Here is an 18586-nt window from a genome sequence, read left to right as displayed (position 1 = left end):
CCTACGCTGATAAAGGATATTTCATCCGTTCAAAACGTGAAAGAAGCTTTCTGAGAAAGTTCTTTCTGATCTGTGAGTTCATCTCACAGAGTTACAACCTCTGCCTCAAGAAGCAGTTTGCTAACACGCTTTTCGTGGAATCTGCAAAGTGATAATTGGGAGCCTATTGGGGCCCATGGTGATAAAGCAAATATCCTCACATAATAACTAAAGAGAAGCTTTCTGAGAAACTACATTGCCATGTGTGAATGCAACTCACAGAGTTACACGTTTCTCTTCAGTGATCAGTTTGTTAGCACAGTTTTCTGGGAATCTGCAATTAGATACTTCATAGCGCAATGAACATTACAGTGACAAAGGAAATTTCCACAGATGAAAACTAGAAAGAAGCTTTCTTAGAAACTTCTTGGTGATGTGTGAATTCATCTCACAGAGTTTCACTTATGTTTCGTGGAGCAGTCCATTAACACTGTCTTTGAGGAACCAGAGAAGGGCTTCTTTGGATCTTATTGAGGCCTACGCTGATAAAGGAAATATCATCAGTTCAAAACGAGAAAGAAGCTTTCTGAGAAAACTTCTTTCTTTTCTGTGAATTCATCTCACAGAGGTACGCCTTAGAACTCAGGAAGCAGTTTGCTAACACTCGTTTCGTGGAATCTGCAAAGTGATATTTGGGAGCCCAGAGGGGCCCATGGTGAAAAAGGAAATATCCTCAGATAATAACTAGTGAGAATCTTTCTGAGAGATTGCGTTCTGATGTTTGACTTCATTACACAGATTTCCACCCTTCCCTTCTTGGAAACAGTTTTGCAACACTGTTGTCGTGGATACTGTAAAGTGATATTTGGGAGCTCTTTGAGGGCTATGGTGAAAAAGGAAATATCCTCAGATTAAAAATGGAAAGAAGCCTTCTGAGAAACTGAATTGCCATGTGTGAATGCAACTCACAGAGTTACACGTTCCTCTTCATTGATCAGTTTGCTAAGAAAGATTTCTGGAAATCTGCCATGGGATACTTCTTAGCGTAATGAAGCTAAAGGTGACAAAGGAAATATCCTCAGAGAAAAACTAGAGAGAAGCTTTTTAGAAATTTTCTTCCTGATGTGTGAATTCATCTCACAGAGTTACTGTTATGTTTCATGGAGCAGTACATTAAGACTGTCTTTGAGAAACCAGAGAAGGGCTTCTTTGGATCGCACTGAGGCCTATGCTGATAAAGGAAATATCATCAGGTCAAAACGTGAAAGAAGCATTCTGAGAAACTTCTTTCTGATCTGTGAATTCATCTCACAGAGTTACACCTTATTCCTCAGGAAGCAGTTTGCTAACACTTTTTTCGTGTAATCTGTAAAGTGATATTTCGGAGCACATTGGGGCCATGGTGAAAAAGGAAATATTCCTCACATAATAACTAGAGAGAAGCATTCGGAGACATTGCTTTCTGAAGTGTGACTTCATCACACAGAGTTCCACCCTTCCCTTCTTGGAACAGTTTGCTGACACTGTTGTCGTGGATTCTGCAAAGTGATATTTGGGAGCCGATTGAGGGCTATGGTGAAAAAGGAAATATCCTCAGATCGAAACTGGAAAGAAGCCTTCTGAGACACTGCATTGCCATATGTGAATGCAACTCACAAAGTTACACGTTTCTCTACATTGATCACATTGCTAACAAACTTCTCTGGAAATCTGCAATGGGATACTTCTAAGCGGCAATGATGCTTATGGTGACAAAGGATATATCCTCAGTTTAAAACTATAAAGAAGCTTTCTTAGAAAATTCTTGTTGATGTGTGAATTCATCTCACAGTGTTTCACTTATGTTTTGTGGAGTAGTCCATTAACACTGTCTTTGAGGAACCTGAGAAGGGTTTCTTTGGATCGCATTGAGGCCTACGCTGATAAAGGAGATATCATCAGTTCAAAACGTGAAAGAAGAGTTCTGAGAAATTTCTTTCTGATCAGTGAGTTCATCTCACAGACTTAAAATTTAGACCTCAGGAAGGAGTTTGCTAACACTCTTTCTGTGGAAAATGTAAAGTGATATTTGGGAGCCCATAGGGGCCCATGGTGAAAAAGGAAATATCCTCACATAATAACTAGAGAGAATCTTTCTGAGAGATTGCTTTCTGATGTGTGACTTCATCACACAGAGTTCCACCCTTTCCTTCTTGGAACAGTTTGCCTAACACTGTTGTCGTGGATTCTAGAAAGGGATATTTGGGAGCTTATTGAGGGCTATGGTGAAAAAGGAAATACCCTCAGATCAAAACTGGAAAGAAGCCTTCTGAGAAACTGCATTGCCATGTGTGAATGCAACTCACAGAGTTACACGTTTCTCTTCAGTGATCGGTTTGTTAACACAGTTTTCTCGAAATCTGCAATTAGATACTTCATAGCGCAATGAAGCTTACGGTGACATAGGAAATATCCTCAGATGAAAACTAGAAAGAAGCTTTCCTAGGAACTTCTTGGTTATGTGTGAACTCATCTCACAGTGATACACTTATGTTTCATGGAGCAGTCCATTTACTCTGTCGTTGAGGAATCTGAAAAGGGCTTCTTTGGATCGCATTGAGGCCTACACTGATAAAGGAAATATCATCAGTTCAAAACGTGAAAGAAGCTTTCTGAGAAACTACTTTCTGATCTGTGAATTCATCTCACAGAGTTACAACTTAGACCTCAGGAAGCAGTTTGCTAACACCTCTTTTCGTGGAATCTGCAATGTGATATTTGGGAGCCCATAGGGGCCCATGGGAAAAAAGGAAATATAATCACATAATAACTAGAGAGAAGCTTTCTGAGAGATTGCTTTCTGATGTGTGACTTCATCACACAGAGGTCCACCCTTCCCTTCGTGAGACAGTGTGCTAACACTGTTGTCGTGGATTCTGCAAGTGATATTTCGGAGCCCATAGGGGTGCATGGTGAAAAAGGAAATATCCTCACATAATAATTGCAGAGAAGCTTTCTGAGAGATTGCTTTCTGATGTGTGATTTCATCACACAGAGTTCCACCCTTCCCTTCTTGGAATAGTTTGCTAACACTGTGGTTGTGTATTCAGCAATGTGATATTTGGGGAGCTCATTGAGGGCTATGGTGAAAAGGACATATCCTCAGAAAGAAACTAGGAATAAAGCTTTCTTAGAACCAGCTTTGCGATGTGTGAATGCAACTCAAAGAGTTACATGTTTCTCCTCACTGATCCGTTTGCTACACAGTTTTCTTGAAATCTGCAATGGGATACTTCTTAGCGGCTATGCAGCTGACGGTGACAAAGGGAAATCCTCAGATCAGAGGTGAAAGAAGCTTTTCTGAGAATTTGCTTTCTGATGTGTGACTTCATCTCTCAGAATTACACCCACTGTTTCTTGGAGCCGTTCCTAGGACTGTTTCCGTGGTTTCTGAGAAGTGATATTTTCGATGGTTTGAGAGTGGAAGGACAAAGTAAATATCCTCCGAGAAAAACCAGAATGAAGTTTTCTGAGAAATGCTTTGTGATGTGTGAATCATTTCACAGTGTTATACCCCCCTTTCATGGTGGAGTTTCCTAGCATTCCTTTTGTGGAATCTCATAAGTGATGTCTTGGATATTGTTGAATCCATGGTGAATAAGGAAGTATCCTCGGACAAACCTGTAGAGAAACCTTCTCAAAAACGTCTTTGCTGTGGATGAATTCAGGCCACAGATGTCCACGACTGTTTTCACGGAGAAGCTTGCTAACCGAGTTTTCGCAGAATCTGCAATAGGACACACGGTGGCGCACCGAGACCACAAATAACCTCATCTTCCTAAAGCAAGAAGCTTTCTGAGAAACCGCTTTGTGATGTGTGAATTCAACCCACTGAGTTCCAGCTGTATTTCGTGGGGCCGTTGGCTAGCCCAGTTTGTGTGAAATCTGAGAACTGATATTTCGGATCCCTTTGAAGTCTAAGGGCCAAAGAAAATATCCTTCCATTAAAACGAAAAAGAAGAGTTCTGAGAAACTTCTCTGTGAACTGTGAATTCATCTCAAGAGTTACAACTTATTCCTCAGAAACAAGTTTGCTAACACTCTTTGCGTGGAATCTGCTAAGTGATATTTGGGAGCCTTTTGAAGCCCATGGTGAAAAAGGAATATCCTCAGACCAATAACTAGAGAGAAGCTTTCTGACAGTTTGCTTTCTGATATGTGACTTCATCACAGAGAGTTCCACCCTTCCCTTCTCGGAAACAGTTTTGCTACCACTGTTGTCCTGGATTCTGCAAAGTGATATTTTGGAGCTCATTGAGGGCTCTGGTGAAAAAGGAATATCCTCACATTAAAACTGGAAAGAAGCCTTCTGAGAACTGCATTGCCATGTGTGAATGCAACTCACAGAGTTACACGTTTCTCTTCAGTGATCAGTTTGTTAACACAGTTTTCTGGAAATCTGCAATTAGATACTTCCTAGCGCAATGAAGCTTAGGGTGACAAAGGAAATATCTTCAGATGAAAACTAGCAAGAAGCTTTCTTAGAAACTTCTTGGTGACGTGTGAATTCATCTCACAGAGTTACACTTATGTTTCCTGGAGCAGTCCATTAACACTGTCTTTGAGGAACCTGACAAGGGCTTCTTTGAATCGCATTGAGGTTACCACTGATAAAGGAAATTTCGTCAGTTCAAACGTGAAAGAAGCTTTCTGTGAAACTTCTTCTGATCAGTGAGTTCATGTCACAGGACTTAAAACGTACACCTCAGGAAGCAGTTTGCTACACTCTTTCGTGGAAACTGCAAAGTGAGATTTGGGAGCCCATAGGGGCCCATGGTGAAAAAGGAATTATATTCCCCTAATAACTAGAGAGAAGCTTTCTGAGAGATTGCTTTCTGATGTGTGACTTCATCACACAGAGTTCCACCCTTCCCTTCTTGGAACAGTTTGTTAACACTGTTGTCGTGGATTCTGCAAAGTGATATTTGGGAGCCCATAGGGGCCCATGGTGAAAAAAGAAGTATCCTCACCTAATAACTAGAGAGAAGCTTTCTGACAGATTGCTTTCTGATGTGTGACTTCATCACACAGAGTTCCACCTTCCCTTCTTGAAACAGTTTGCTAACACTCTGTCGTGGATTCTGCAAGGTGATATTTTGGAGCTCATTGTGGGCTCTGGTGAAAAAGGAAATATCCTCACATTAAAACTGGAAAGAAGCCTTCTGAGAAACTGCATTGCCATGTGTGAATGCAACTCACAGAGTTACACGTTTCTCTTCAGTGATCGGTTTGTTAACACAGTTTTCTGGAAATCTGCAATTAGATACTTCCTAGCGCAATGAAGCTTACGGTGACAAAGGAAATATCCTCCGATGAAAACTAGCAAGAAGCTTTCTTAGAAACTTCTTGGTGATGTGTGAATTCATCTCACAGAGTTCACTTATGTTTCTGGAGCAGTCCATTAACACTGTCTTTGAGGAACCTGAAGGGCTTCTTGGATCGCATTGAGGCCTATGCTGATAAAGGAAATTTCATTGGTTCAAAACGTGAAAGAAGCTTTCTGAGAAACTTCTTTCTGATCTGTGAGTTCATCTCACAGACTTATAACTTAGACTCAGGAAGCAGTTTGCTAACTCTTCGTGGAACTGCAAAGTGAGATTTGGGAGCCCATAGGGGCCCATGGTGAAAAAGGAATATATTCACCGAATAACTAGAGAGAAGCTTTCTGAGAGATTGCTTTCTGATGTGTGACTTCATCACACAGAGTTCCACCCTTCCCTTCTTGGAACAATTTGTTAACACTGTTGTCGTGGATTCTGCAAAGTGATATTTGGGAGCCCATAGGGGCCCATGTTTGCTAACACAGTTTTCTGGAAATGCCCAATGTAGATACCTTTAGCGCAATGAAGCTTACAGGCAAGGAATTTCTCAGAGGAAAAGTAAAAGAAGCTATGTTAGAACTTTCGGTGATGTGTGCATCATCTCACAGAGTCACTTATTGTTTTGTGGAGCAGTCCATAACACTTCTTGAAGAACCTGAGAAGGCTTCTTTGGAGAAATGTCTGTTCATATCCTTTCCCCACTTTTGATGGGGTTGTTGTTTTTTCCTCGTATATTTGTGTGAGTTCTTTGTAGATTCTGGATATTAGCCCTTTGTCAGATGAGTAGGTTGCAAAAATTTTCTCCCATTCTGTAGGTTGCCTGTTCACTCTGATGGTAGTTTCTTTTGCTGTGCAAAAGCTCTTTAGTTTAATGAGATCCCATTTGTCAATTTTTGCTTTTGCTGCCGTTGCTTTTGGTGTTTTAGACATGAAGTCCTTGCCCATGCCTATGTCCTGAATGGTACTACCTAGATTTTCTCTAGGGTTTTTATGGTATTAGGTCTAACATTTAAGTCTCTAATCCATCTTGAATTAATCTTCGTATAAGGGGTAAGGAAAGGATCCAGTTTCAGCTTTCTACTTATGGCTAGCCAATTTTCCCAGCACCATTTATTAAATAGGGAATCCTTTCCCCATTTCTTGTTTCTCTCAGGTTTGTGAAAGATCAGATGGCTGTAGATGTGCGGTATTATTTCTGAGGACTCTGTTCTGTTCCATTGGTCTATATCTCTGTTTTGGTACCAGTACCCTGTTACTGTAGCCTTGTAGTATAGTTTGAAGTCAGGTAGCGTGACGCCTCCAGCTTTGTCCTTTTGACTTGGATTGTCTTGGCAATGCGGGCTCTTTTTTGGTTCCATATGAACTTTAAAGCAGTTTTTTCCAATTCTGTGAAGAAACTCATTGGTAGCTTGATGGGGATGGCATTGAATCTATAAATAACCTTGGGGAGTATGGCCATTTTCACGATATTGATTCTTCCTATCCATGAGCATGGTATGTTCTTCCATTGTGTTGTGTCCTCTTTATTTCACTGAGCAGTGGTTTGTAGTTCTCCTTGAAGAGGTCCTTTACATCCCTTGTAAGTGGATTCCTAGGTATTTTATTCTCTTTGAAGCAATTGTGAATGGAAGTTCATTCCTGATTTGGCTCTCTGCTTGTCTGTTGCTGGTGTAAGAATGCTTGTGATTTTTGCACATTAATTTTGTATCCTGAGACTTTGCTGAAGTTGCTTATCAGCTTAAGGAGATTTTGGGCTGAGACGATGGGGTTTTCTAAATATACAATCATGTCATCTGCAAACAGGGAAAATTTGACTTCTTCTTTTCCTAACTGGATACCCTTGATTTCTTCTCTTGCCTGATTGCCCTAGCCAGAACTTCCAACACTATGTTAATAGGAGTGGTGAGAGAGGGCATCCCTGTCTTGTGCCAGTTTTCAAAGGGAATTTTTCCAGTTTTTGCCCATTCCGTATGATAGCTGTGGGTTTGTCATAAATAGCTCTTGGAATCTGCAAAGTGATATTTGGGAGCCCATAGGACCCATGGTGAAAAAGGAAATATCCTCCGATAATAACTAGACAGAAGGTTTCTGAGAGATTGCTTCCTGATGTGTGACTTCATCACACTGAGGTCCACCCTTCCCTTCTTGGAACAGTTTGCTAACACTGTTGTCGTGGATTCTGCAAAGTGATATTTGGGAGCTCATTGAGGGCTATGGTGAAAAAGGAAATATCGTCAGATCAAAACTGGAAAGAAGCCTTCTGAGAAACTGTATTGCCATATGTGAATGCAACTCACAGAGTTACACGATTCTATTCAGTGATCAGTTTGCTAATAAAAATTTCTGGAAATCTGCATTGGGATACTTCTTAGCGCAATGAAGCTTACGGTGACAAAGGAAATATCCTCAGATGAAAACTAGAAAGAAGGTTTCTTAGAATCTTCTTGATGATGTGTGAATTCATCTCACAGACTACACTATGTTTCGTGGAGCAGTCCATTAACACTGTCTTTGAGGAACCTGAAGGGCTTCTTTGTATCGCTTGAGGCCAATGCTGAAAGGAAATTTCAGTTCAAACGTGAAAGAAGCTTTCTGAGAACTTTTTCTGATCATTAATTCATCTCACAGAGTACAACTTGACCTCAGGAAGCAGTTTGCTCAACACTCTTTTCGTGGAATCTGAAAGTGATATTTGGGAGCCGCTAAGGGCCCATGGTGAAAGAGGAAATATCCTTACATAATAACTAGAAAGAAGTTTTCTGAGAGATTGCTTTCTGATGTGTGACTTCATCACACAGAGTTCCACCATTCTGTTTTTGGGACAGTTTGCAACACTGTTTTTGTGGATTCGTGATATTTGTGAGCCCTTAGGGCCCATGGTGAAAAAGAAAAAATAATAATAGAGAGAAGCTTTCTGAGAGATTACATTCTGATGTGTGACTTCATCACACAGAGTTCCACCCTTCCCTTCTTGGAACAGTTTGCTAAGACTGTTTTCGTGGATCCTGCAAAGTGATATTTGGGAGCTCATTGAGGGCTATGGTGAAAAAGGATATATCCTCAGATCAAAACTGAAAAAAGCCTTCTGAGAAACTGCATTGCAATGCGTGAATGCAACTCAGAGAGTTACACGATTCTCTTCAGTGAACGGTTTGCTAACACAGTTTTCTGGAAATCTGCAATGGTATACCTCTTAGCGCAATGAAGCTTACAGTGACAAAGGAAATATTCTCAGAGGAAAAGTAAAAAGAAGCTTTGTTAGGAAACTTTCGGTGATTTTTTTGTTGAATTTCATCTCACAGAGTTACACTTATGTTTTGTGGAGCAGTCCATGAACACTGTCTTTGAAGAACCTGAGAAGGGCTTCTTTGGATCCATTGAGGCCTACGCTGATAAGGCAATATCGTCAGTTCAAAACCTGAAAGAAGCTTTCTGAGAACTTCATATCTGATATGTGAATTCATCTCACAGAGTTACAACTTAGACCTCAGGAAGCAGTTTGCTAACACACTTTTCGTGGATTCTGCAGTGATATCTGGGAGCCCTTAGGGGCACATGGTCAAAAAGCAAATATCCTCAGATAACAACTAGAGAGAAGCTTTCTGAGAGATTTCTTTCTGATGTATGACTTCATCACACAGAGTAACACCCTTCCCTTCTTGGAACAGGTTGCTAAGATGTTGTTGTCGTGGAATCTGCAAAGTGATACTTGGGAGCCCATAGGGGCCCATGGTGAAAAAGGAAATAACCTTACATAATAACAGAGAGAAGCTGTCTGAGAGATTGCTTTCTGATGCGTGACTTCATCTCACAGAGTTCCACCCTTCCCGTCTCAGAACAGTTTGCTAATACTGTTGTCGTGGATTCTGCAAAGTGATATTTGTGAGCACTTTGAAGGCTATGGTGAAAAAGGAAATATACTCAGATCAAAACTGGAAAGAAGCCTTGTGAGAAAATGCATTTCCATATGTGAATGCAACTCACAGACTTACACGTTTCTCTTCAGTGATCAGTTTGCTAACACAGTTTTCTGGAAATCTGCAATGGGATACTTCTTAGCACAATGAAGCTTACGGTGACAAAGGAAATATCCTCAGATGAAAACTAGAAAGAAGCTTTCTTAGAAACTTCTTGGTGATGTGTGAATTCATCTCATAGAGTTACACTTATGTTTCGTGGACCAGTCCATTAACACTGTCTTTGAGGAACCTGAGAAGGGCTTCTTTGGATCCATTGAGGGCCACGCTGATAAAGGAAATATCATCAGTTCAAAACGTGAAAGAAGCTTTCTGAGAAACTTCTTTCTGGTCTGTGAATTCATGTCACAGAGATCCAACGTAGACCTCAGGAAGCAGTTTGCTAACACTCTTTTCGTGGAATCTGCAAAGTGATATTTGGAGCCCTTAGGGGCCATGATGAAAAAGGAAATATCCTCACATAATAACCAGAGAGAAGGTTTCTGAGAGATTGCTTTCTGATGTGTGACTTCGTCACACAGAGTTCCACCCTTGCCTTCTTGGGATAGTTTTCTAACACTGTTGTCGAGGATTCTGCAATGTGATATTGGGACCCTATAGGGGCCCATGGTGAAAAAGGAAGTATCCTCACATAATAAATAGCGAGAAGCTTTCTGAGAGATTGCTATCTGATGTGAGACTTCATCACACAGAGTTCCACCCTTCCCTTCTTGGATAGATTTGCTAAAACTGTTGTCGTGGATTCTGCAATGTGATATTTGGGAGCTCATTCAGGGCTATGGTTGAAAAAGGAAATATCCTCAGATTAAAACTGGAAAGAAACCTTCTGAGAAACTGCATTGCCATGTGGAATGTAACTCCCAGAGTTACACGTTTTCTCTTCAGTGATCAGTTTGCTAACACACTTCTCCGGAAATCTGCAGTTAGATACGTCTTTAGCGCAATGAAGGTTAAGGTGACAAAGGAAATACCCTCAGATGAAAACTAGAGAGAAGCTTTCTTAGAAACTCCTTGGTGATGTGTCAATTCACCTCACAGTGTTACACTTATATTTCGTGGAGCATTCCTTAACACTGTCTTTGAGGAACCTGAGAAGGGCTTCTTTGCATCATACTCAGGCCTAGGCTAATAAAGGAAATATCATCAGTTCAAAACGTGAAAGAAGCTTTCTGAGAAACTTCTTTCTGATCTGAGAATTCATCTCACAGAGTTACAACTTAGAACTCAGGAAGAAGTTTGCTAACACTCTTTTCGTGGAATCTCCAAAGTGATATTTGGGAGCCCTTAGTGGGCCCATGGTGAAAAAGGAAATATCCTCAGATAATAACTAGAGAGAAGCTTTGTGAGAGATTGCTTTCTGATGTGTGACTTCATCAAACAGTGTTCCACTCTTCCCTTCTTGGATCAGTGTGTTAACATTGCTGTCGTGGATTCTGCAAAGGGATATTTGGGAGCCCATAGGGGCCCATGGTGAAAAAGGAAATATCCTCAGATAATAAAGAGAGAGAAGCTTTCTGGGAGATTGCTTTCTGATCTGTGACTTCATCACACAGATTTCCACACTTCCCTCCTTGGAACAGTTTCATAACACTGTTGTCGTGGATCCTGCAAAGTGATATTTGGGAGCTCATTGAGCGCTATGGTGAAAAAGGAAATATCCTCAGATCAAAACTGGAAAGAAGCCTTCTGAGACACTGCATTGCCATGTCTGAATGCAACTCACAGAGTTACAAGTTTCTCCTCAATGATCAGTTTGCTAACATAATTTTCTGGAAATCTACCATTAGATAATGCTTAACACAATGAAGCTTGCAGTGACAAAGGAAATACCCTCAGATGAAACCTAAAAACAAGCTTTCTTAGAAAACTTCTTTGGTGTTGTGTGAATTCATCGCACAGAGTAAACGCTTATATTCGGTGGACCAGTCCCATTAACACTGTCTTTTGAGGGTACATGGGAAGGGTTTTTTTTGATCAGTATTGAGGCCTACGCTGATAAAGGAATATCATCAGTTCACAATGTAAAAGAAGCATTGTGAGAAACTTCTTTCTGATCTGTGAATTCATCTCACAGATTTACAACGTAGACCTTAGGAAGCAGTTTGCTGACTCTCTTTTCGTGGAATATGCAAAGTGATATTTGGAGCCCATAGTTGCCCATGGTGAAAAATGAAATATCCCCAGATATTAACTAGAGAGAAGCTTTCTGAGAGATTGTTTTCTGATGTTTGACTTCATCACACAGAGTTCCACCCTTCCCTTCTTGGAACAGTTTGCTAACCACTGTTTGTTCGTGGATATGCCAAGTGATATTTCGAGCCCTTAGGGGGCCCATGATGATAAAGTAATTATCCTCAAATAATAACTAGAGAGAAGCTTTCTGCGAGATTGCTTTCTGATGTGTGACTTCATCACAGAGAGTTACACCCTACCCTTCTTGGAACAGTTTGCTAACACTGTTGTCATGGATTTTGCAAAGTGATATTTGCGAGCTCATTGAGGGCTATGGTGAAGAAGGAAATATCCCTCACATCAAAACTGGAAAGAAGCCTTCTGAGAAACTGCATTCCCATGTGTGAATGCAACTCACAGAGTTACACTTTTCTTTTCAGTGATCAGTTTTCTAACACAGTTTTCTGGAAATTTGCAATTAGATGCTGCTTAGTGCAATGAAGCTTGCGGTGTGAAAGGAAATAACCTCAGAGGAAAACTAAAGGAAGTTTTCATAGAAACTTCTGGTAATGTGTGAATTCATCTCACAGAGTTACACTTACGTTCATGTAACACTCCATTAACACTGTCTTTGAGGAACCTGAGAAGGGCTCTTTGGATCGCATTGAGGCCTACGCTGATAAAGGAAATATCATCAGTTCAAACGTGCAAGAAGCTTTCTGAGAAACTTCTTTCTGATCTGTGAATTCATCTCACAGAGTTACAACTTAGACCTCAGGAAACCGTTTGCTAACACTCTTTTCGTGGAATTTGCAAAGTGATATTTGGGAGCACATAGGGGCCAATGTGAAAAAGGAAATATAATCACATAATAACTAGATAGAAGCTTTCTGAGAGATTGCTTTCTGATGTGTGACTTCATCACACAGAGTTCCACCCTTCCTTCCTGGAACTGTTTACTAACACTGTTGTCGTTCATTCTGCAAAGTGATATTTGGGTTCCCATAGGTCCCATGGTGAAAGAGGAATTATCCTCACAAAATAACTAGAGAGAAGCTTTCTGAGAGATTGCTACCTGATGTGTGACTTCATCACACAGAGTTCCAGCCTTCCCTTCTTGGAACAGTTTGCTAACACTGTTGTCGTGCATTCTGCAACGTGATATTTGGGAGCTCATTGAGGGCTATGATGAAAAAGGAAATATCCTCAGATCAAAACTGGAAAGAAGCCTTCTGAGAAACTGCATTGCCACCTGTGAATGCAACTCACAGAGTTACACGTTTCTCTTCCGTGGTCAGTTGGTTAACACAGTTTTCTGGAAATCTGCAATTAGATACTTCTTTTTTTTTATTATTATACTTTAAGTTCTAGGGTACATGTGCATAACGTGCAGGTTTGTTACATATGTATACTTATGCCATGTTGGTGTGCTGCACCCATCAACTCGCAATTAGATACATCTTAGCGAATGAAGCTTAATGTGACAAAGGAAATATCCTCAGACGAAAACTAGAAAGAGGCTTTCTTGGAAACTTCTTGGTGATGTGTGAATTCATCCCACAGAGTTACACTTATTTCATGGAGCAGTCCATTAACACTGTCTTTGAGGATCCTGAAAAGGGCTTCTTTGTATCGTAGTGAGGCTATGCTGATAAAGTAAATATCGTCAGTTCAAAACGTGAAAGAAACTTTCTGAGAATCTTCTTTCTGATGTGCGATTTCATCTCACAGAGTTACAACTTAGACCTCAGGAAGCAGTTTGCTAACACTGTTTTCGTGGAATCTGCAAAGTGATATTTGATAGCCCATAGGGGCCCATTGTGAAAAAGGAAATATCCTCACTTAATTACTAGAGAGAATCTTTCTGAGAAATTGCTTTCTGATGTGACACTTCATCATACACAGTTCCACCCTTCCCTTCTTGGAACAGTTTGCTAACACTGTTGTCGTGGATTCTGCAAGGTGATATGGGAGCTAATTTAGGGCTATGGTGAAAAAGGAAATATCCACAAATAATAACTAGAGAGAAGTTTTCTGAGAGATTGCATTCTGATGTGTGACTTCATCACACAGAATTCCACCCTTCCCTTTTTTGGAGAGTTTGCTAACACTGTTGTCGTGGACTCTGCAAAGTGATATTTGGGAGCCCTTAGGGTCCCAAGGTGAAAAAGGAATCATCCTCACATAATATCTAGAGAGAAGGTTTCTGAGAGATTGCATTCTGATGTGTGACTTCACACAGGGTTCCACCCATCACTTCTTGGAACATTTTGCTAACACTGTTGTCGTGGATTCTGCAAGGAGATATTTGGGAGCTAATTGAGGGCTATGGTGAAAAAGGAAATATCCTCAGATGAAAACTGCAAGGAAGCCTTCGTGAAACTGCATTGCCATGTGTGAAGGTAACTCACAGAGTTACACGTTTTCTCTTCAGTCGTCAGTTTGCTAACACAGTTTTCTGGAAATCTGCAACTAGATACTTCTTAGCACAATGAAACTTACCGTGACAAAGGAAATATCCTCAGATGAAAACTAGAAAGAAGCTCTCTTAGAAACTTCTTGGTGATGTGTGAATTCATCTCAAAGAGTTACGTTTCGTGGAGCAGTCCATTAACACTGTCTTTGAGGAACCTGAGATGGGCTTCTTTGGATTGTATTGAGGCCTACACTGATAAAGGAAATGTCATCAGTTTAAAACGTGAAAGAAGCTTTCTGAGAATCTTCTTTCTGATCTGTGAATTCATCTCACTGAGTAAAAACTTAGACCACAGGAAGCAGTTTGCTAACACTCTTTTCGTGGAATCTGCAATGTGATATTTGGGAGCCCATAGGGGCCCACGGTGAAAAAGGAAATATCCTCAGATAATAACTAGATAGAAGCTTTCAGAGAGATTGCTTTCTGATGAGTGACTTCATCAAACAGAATTACACACTTCCCTTCGGGGAACAGTTTGCTAACACTGTTGTCGTGGATTCTGCAAAGTGATATTTGTGTACCCATAGGGGCCCATGGTGAAAAAGGAAATATCCTCAGATAATAGTAGAGAGAAGCTTTCGGAGAGATTGCTTTCTGATGTGTGACTTCATCACACAGAGTTCCACCCTTCCCTACTTGGAAAAGTTTGCTAACACTGTTATCCTGGATTCCGCAAAGTGATATTTGGGAGTGCATAGGGGCCCATGGTGAAAAAGGAAATATCCTCACATAAAAACTAGAGAGAAGCTTTCTGAGAGATTGCTTTCTGATGTGTGACTTCATCACACAGAGTTTCCCCCTTCCCTTCTTGGAACAGTTTGCTAACACTATTGTCGTGGATTCTGCAAAGAGATATTTGGGAGCTCATTGTGGGCTACGGTGAAAAAGGAAATATCCTCAGAAGAAAACTGGGAAGAAGCCTTCTGAGAAGCTGCATTGCCATGTGTCAATGCAAATCACAGAGTTAAAGTATTCTCCTCAGTGATCAGTTTGCTAACCATGTTTTCTGGCAATCTGCAATGGGATACTTCATAGCGCAATGAAGCTTCCGATGACAAAGGAAATATCCTCAAATGAAAACGAGAAAGAAGCTATCTTAGAAACTGAGAAAGCTGGATAGAAGCTTCCCTTGAAACTTCTTTGTGATGTGTGTGTAATCAACTCACAGGATTCACTATGTTTCTGGATGAGTCCATTAACACTGTAATTTTAGGAAACTGAGAAGGACTTCTATGGATCGATTGAGGCGTACGCTGATAAAGGAAATATCATCAGTTAAAAAGGTGAAAGACTACTTCTGAGAAAATCTTCTTTCTGTCTGTAAATTCGTCTCACTGCAGTTTACAACTTAGAAACTCAGGAAAGCAGTTTCTAACACTGTGTTTCGTGGAACTGGAAAGTGACAGTTGGTAACCACCTAATAGGGTTCCATGGTGAAATGGAATATCCTCCGATAATACCGAGAGAGAAGAGCTAAGAGTGTAGCTCTGTGAGCTGAATTCACACATCACCAAGAAGTTTCTAAGAAAGCTCTTTAGTTTTCATCTGAGGATAGTCCTTTGTCACCGTAAGCTTCTTGCCCTAAGAAGTATCCCTTTGCAGATACCAGAAAACATGTGTTAGCAAACGATCATGAAGAGAAACGTGTAATCTGTGAGTGCATTCAACATAGCAATGCAGATGTCTCTGAAGGCTTCCTTCCTTTTTGATGAGGATATTTCCTTTTTCACCATAGCACTCAATGAGCTCCCAAATATCACATGCTGTATACACAACAACAGTGTTAGCAAACTGTTCTCAGGAAGGGAAGGGTGGAACTCTGTGTGATGAAGTCACCCATCAGCAAAGCAATCTCTCAGCAAGCTTCGTCTTATTTATTAGTGTATACTTCCTTTTCACCATGGGCCCCTAAGGGCTCCCAAATATCACTTTGCAGAATCCATGACAGCAGTGTTAGGAAACGGTTCAAGAAGGGAAGGGGTGGAACTCTGTGTGATGAAGTACACACATCAGAAAGCAGATCTCAAAGAAAGCTTCTCTCTAGTTATTATGTGGAGGATATTTCCTTCTTCACCATGGCCCCTAGGGGCTCCCAAATATCACTTGCAGAATAACACGACAGCAGTATTAGGCAACTGTTCCAAGAAGGAATGGCGGAACTCTGTGTGATAAATCACACATCAGAAAGCATCTCTCAGAAGGCTTCTCTCTAATTATGTCTGAGGATATTTCCTTTTTCACCATGGCCCTATGGGCTCCGAAATTCAGTTTGTAGATTCCACGAAAAGAGTGTTAGCAAACTGCTTCTGAGTGTCTAAGTTGTAAGTCTGTGAGATGAACCCACTGATCAGAAAGAAGTGTCTCAGAAAGTTCTTTCACGTTTTGAACTGATGATTTCCTTTATCAGCGTAGGCCTCAATGCGATCCAAAGAAGCCGTTTAGGTTTCTCTAAAACAGTGTTAAATGGACCCTCCAGAAACGTAAGTGTAACTCTACGAGATGAATTCACATATTGACCAAGAATTTTCTAAGAAAACTTTCTAGTTTCCATCTGAGGATATTTCCTTTGTCCACGTGAAGCTTCATGCGCTAAGAATTATCTAATTGCAGATTTCCAAAAAACTGTGTTAGCAAACTGACCACTGAAGAAAAACGTGTAACTCTGTGAGTTGGCATCACACATCGGAATGCAGTTTCTCGAAGGCATCTTTCGCAGTTTAATCTGAGTAGATTTTCCTTTTCAACGGAGCCCTCAATGAGCTCCCAAATATCAATTTGTAGAATCACCGACAACAGTGTTAGCACTGTTCCAAGATGGGAAGGGTGGAAACTCTGTGTGATGAAGTCCACATCAGGAAGCAATCTTTCAGAAAGCTTCTCTCTAGTTATAAGTGAGGATACTTCCTTTTCACCCCTGGGCCCCTATGGTGTCCCAAATAGCACTTTGCAGAATCCACGACAAAGTGTCAGCAACTGTTCCAAGACGGGAAGGGTGGAACTCTGTGTGGATGAGTCACACATCAGAAAGCAATCTCTAAGAAAGCTTCCTCTAGTTATTTAGAGGATACTCTTTTTTCACCATGGACCCCTATGGCTCCCAAATAGCCCATCATACAAACTTCCACACTTCCCTTTTGGGAACAGTTGCTAGCACTGTTGTCGTGGATTCTGAAAGAGTGATATTTGGGAACGCTTGAGGGCCCATGGTGAAAAAGGAAATCAAATCATCACTAGTACACTAGAGCGAAGCGTTCTGAGAGATTGCTTCTGATGTGTGCCTTCATCACACAGAGTTTCACCCTTCGCTCTGATGGTGTTTCCTTTGCGTGCAGGAAGGACTCTTTAGTTTAATTAGATCCCATTTGTCATTTTGGCTTTGCTGCCGTTGCTTTTGGTGTTTTAGACATGAAAGTCCTTGCCCATGCCTATGTGCGCGGATGGTACTACCTAGATTTTCTTCGTAGGTTTTATGGTATTAGGTTCTTTTAAACATTTAAGGTCTCTAAATCCATCGTGAATTAATCTTGTATAAGGAATAAGGAATGAATCCCAGTTTTCAGCTTTCTACTTAGGCTAGCCAATTTTCCCAGCACATTATTAAATAGGGAATCCTTTCCCCATTTCTGGTTTCTCTCAGGGTTGTCAAAGGTCAGCATGGCTCGTAGATGTGTGGTATTATTTCTGAGGCTCTGTTCTGTTCCATTGGTCTATAGCTCGTTTTGGTACCAGTACCAGCTGCTTTGGTTACTGTAGCCTTGTAGTATAGTTTGAAGTCAGGTAGCGTGACGCCTCCAGCTTTGTCTTTTGCTTAGGATTGTCTGGGCAATGCGGGCTCTTTTTTGGTTCATATGACCTTTAAAGCAGTTTTTTCCAATTCTGTGAAGAAACTCATTGGTGCTTGATGGGGATGGCATTGAATCATAAATAACCTGGGGCAGTATGGCCCATTTTCACGATATTGATTCTTCCTATCCATGAGCCTGGTATGTTCTCATTTGTTTTGTCCTCTTTGATTTCACTGAGCAGTGGTTGTAGTTCTCCTTGAAGAGGTTCTTTACATCCCTTGTAATTGGATTCCTAGGTATTTTATTTCTCTTTGAAGCAATTGTGAATGGAAGTTCATTCCTGATTGGCTCTCTGCTTGTCTGTTACTGGTGATAAGAAGCTTTTGTGATTTTTTTGGCATATAATTTTGTTACCGAGACTTTGCTGAAGTGTGCTTATCAGCTTAAGGAGATTTTGCTGGTGAGACGATGGGGGTTTTCTAATATACCATCATGTCATCTGCAACAGGGACAATTTGACTTCTTCTTTTCCTAACGATACCCTTGATTTCTATCTCTTGCCTGATTGCCCTGAGCCAGAACTTCCAACGTATGTTGAATCGGAGGGGTGAGAGAGGGCATCCTGTCTGTGACCAGTTTTCAAAAGGAATTTTCCAGTTTTGCCCATTCAATATGATTATTAGCTGGGGGTTTGTCGTAAATAAGCTCTTAGTATTTTGAGGTACGTTGGGCATCATACCGAATTTTAGTGAGCGTTTTAGCATAAGAGCTGTTGAATTTTGTCAAAAGCTCTTTCTGCATCTATGAGATAATCTTGGTTCTGACGTGGTTCTGTTT

This window comes from Rhinopithecus roxellana, chromosome 21 (assembly GCF_007565055.1).
Source record: "Rhinopithecus roxellana isolate Shanxi Qingling chromosome 21, ASM756505v1, whole genome shotgun sequence".
Lineage (NCBI taxonomy): Eukaryota > Metazoa > Chordata > Mammalia > Primates > Cercopithecidae > Rhinopithecus > Rhinopithecus roxellana.
The sequence above is the reverse complement of the archived record's forward strand: the minus strand, read 5'-3'. Positions refer to the sequence as shown.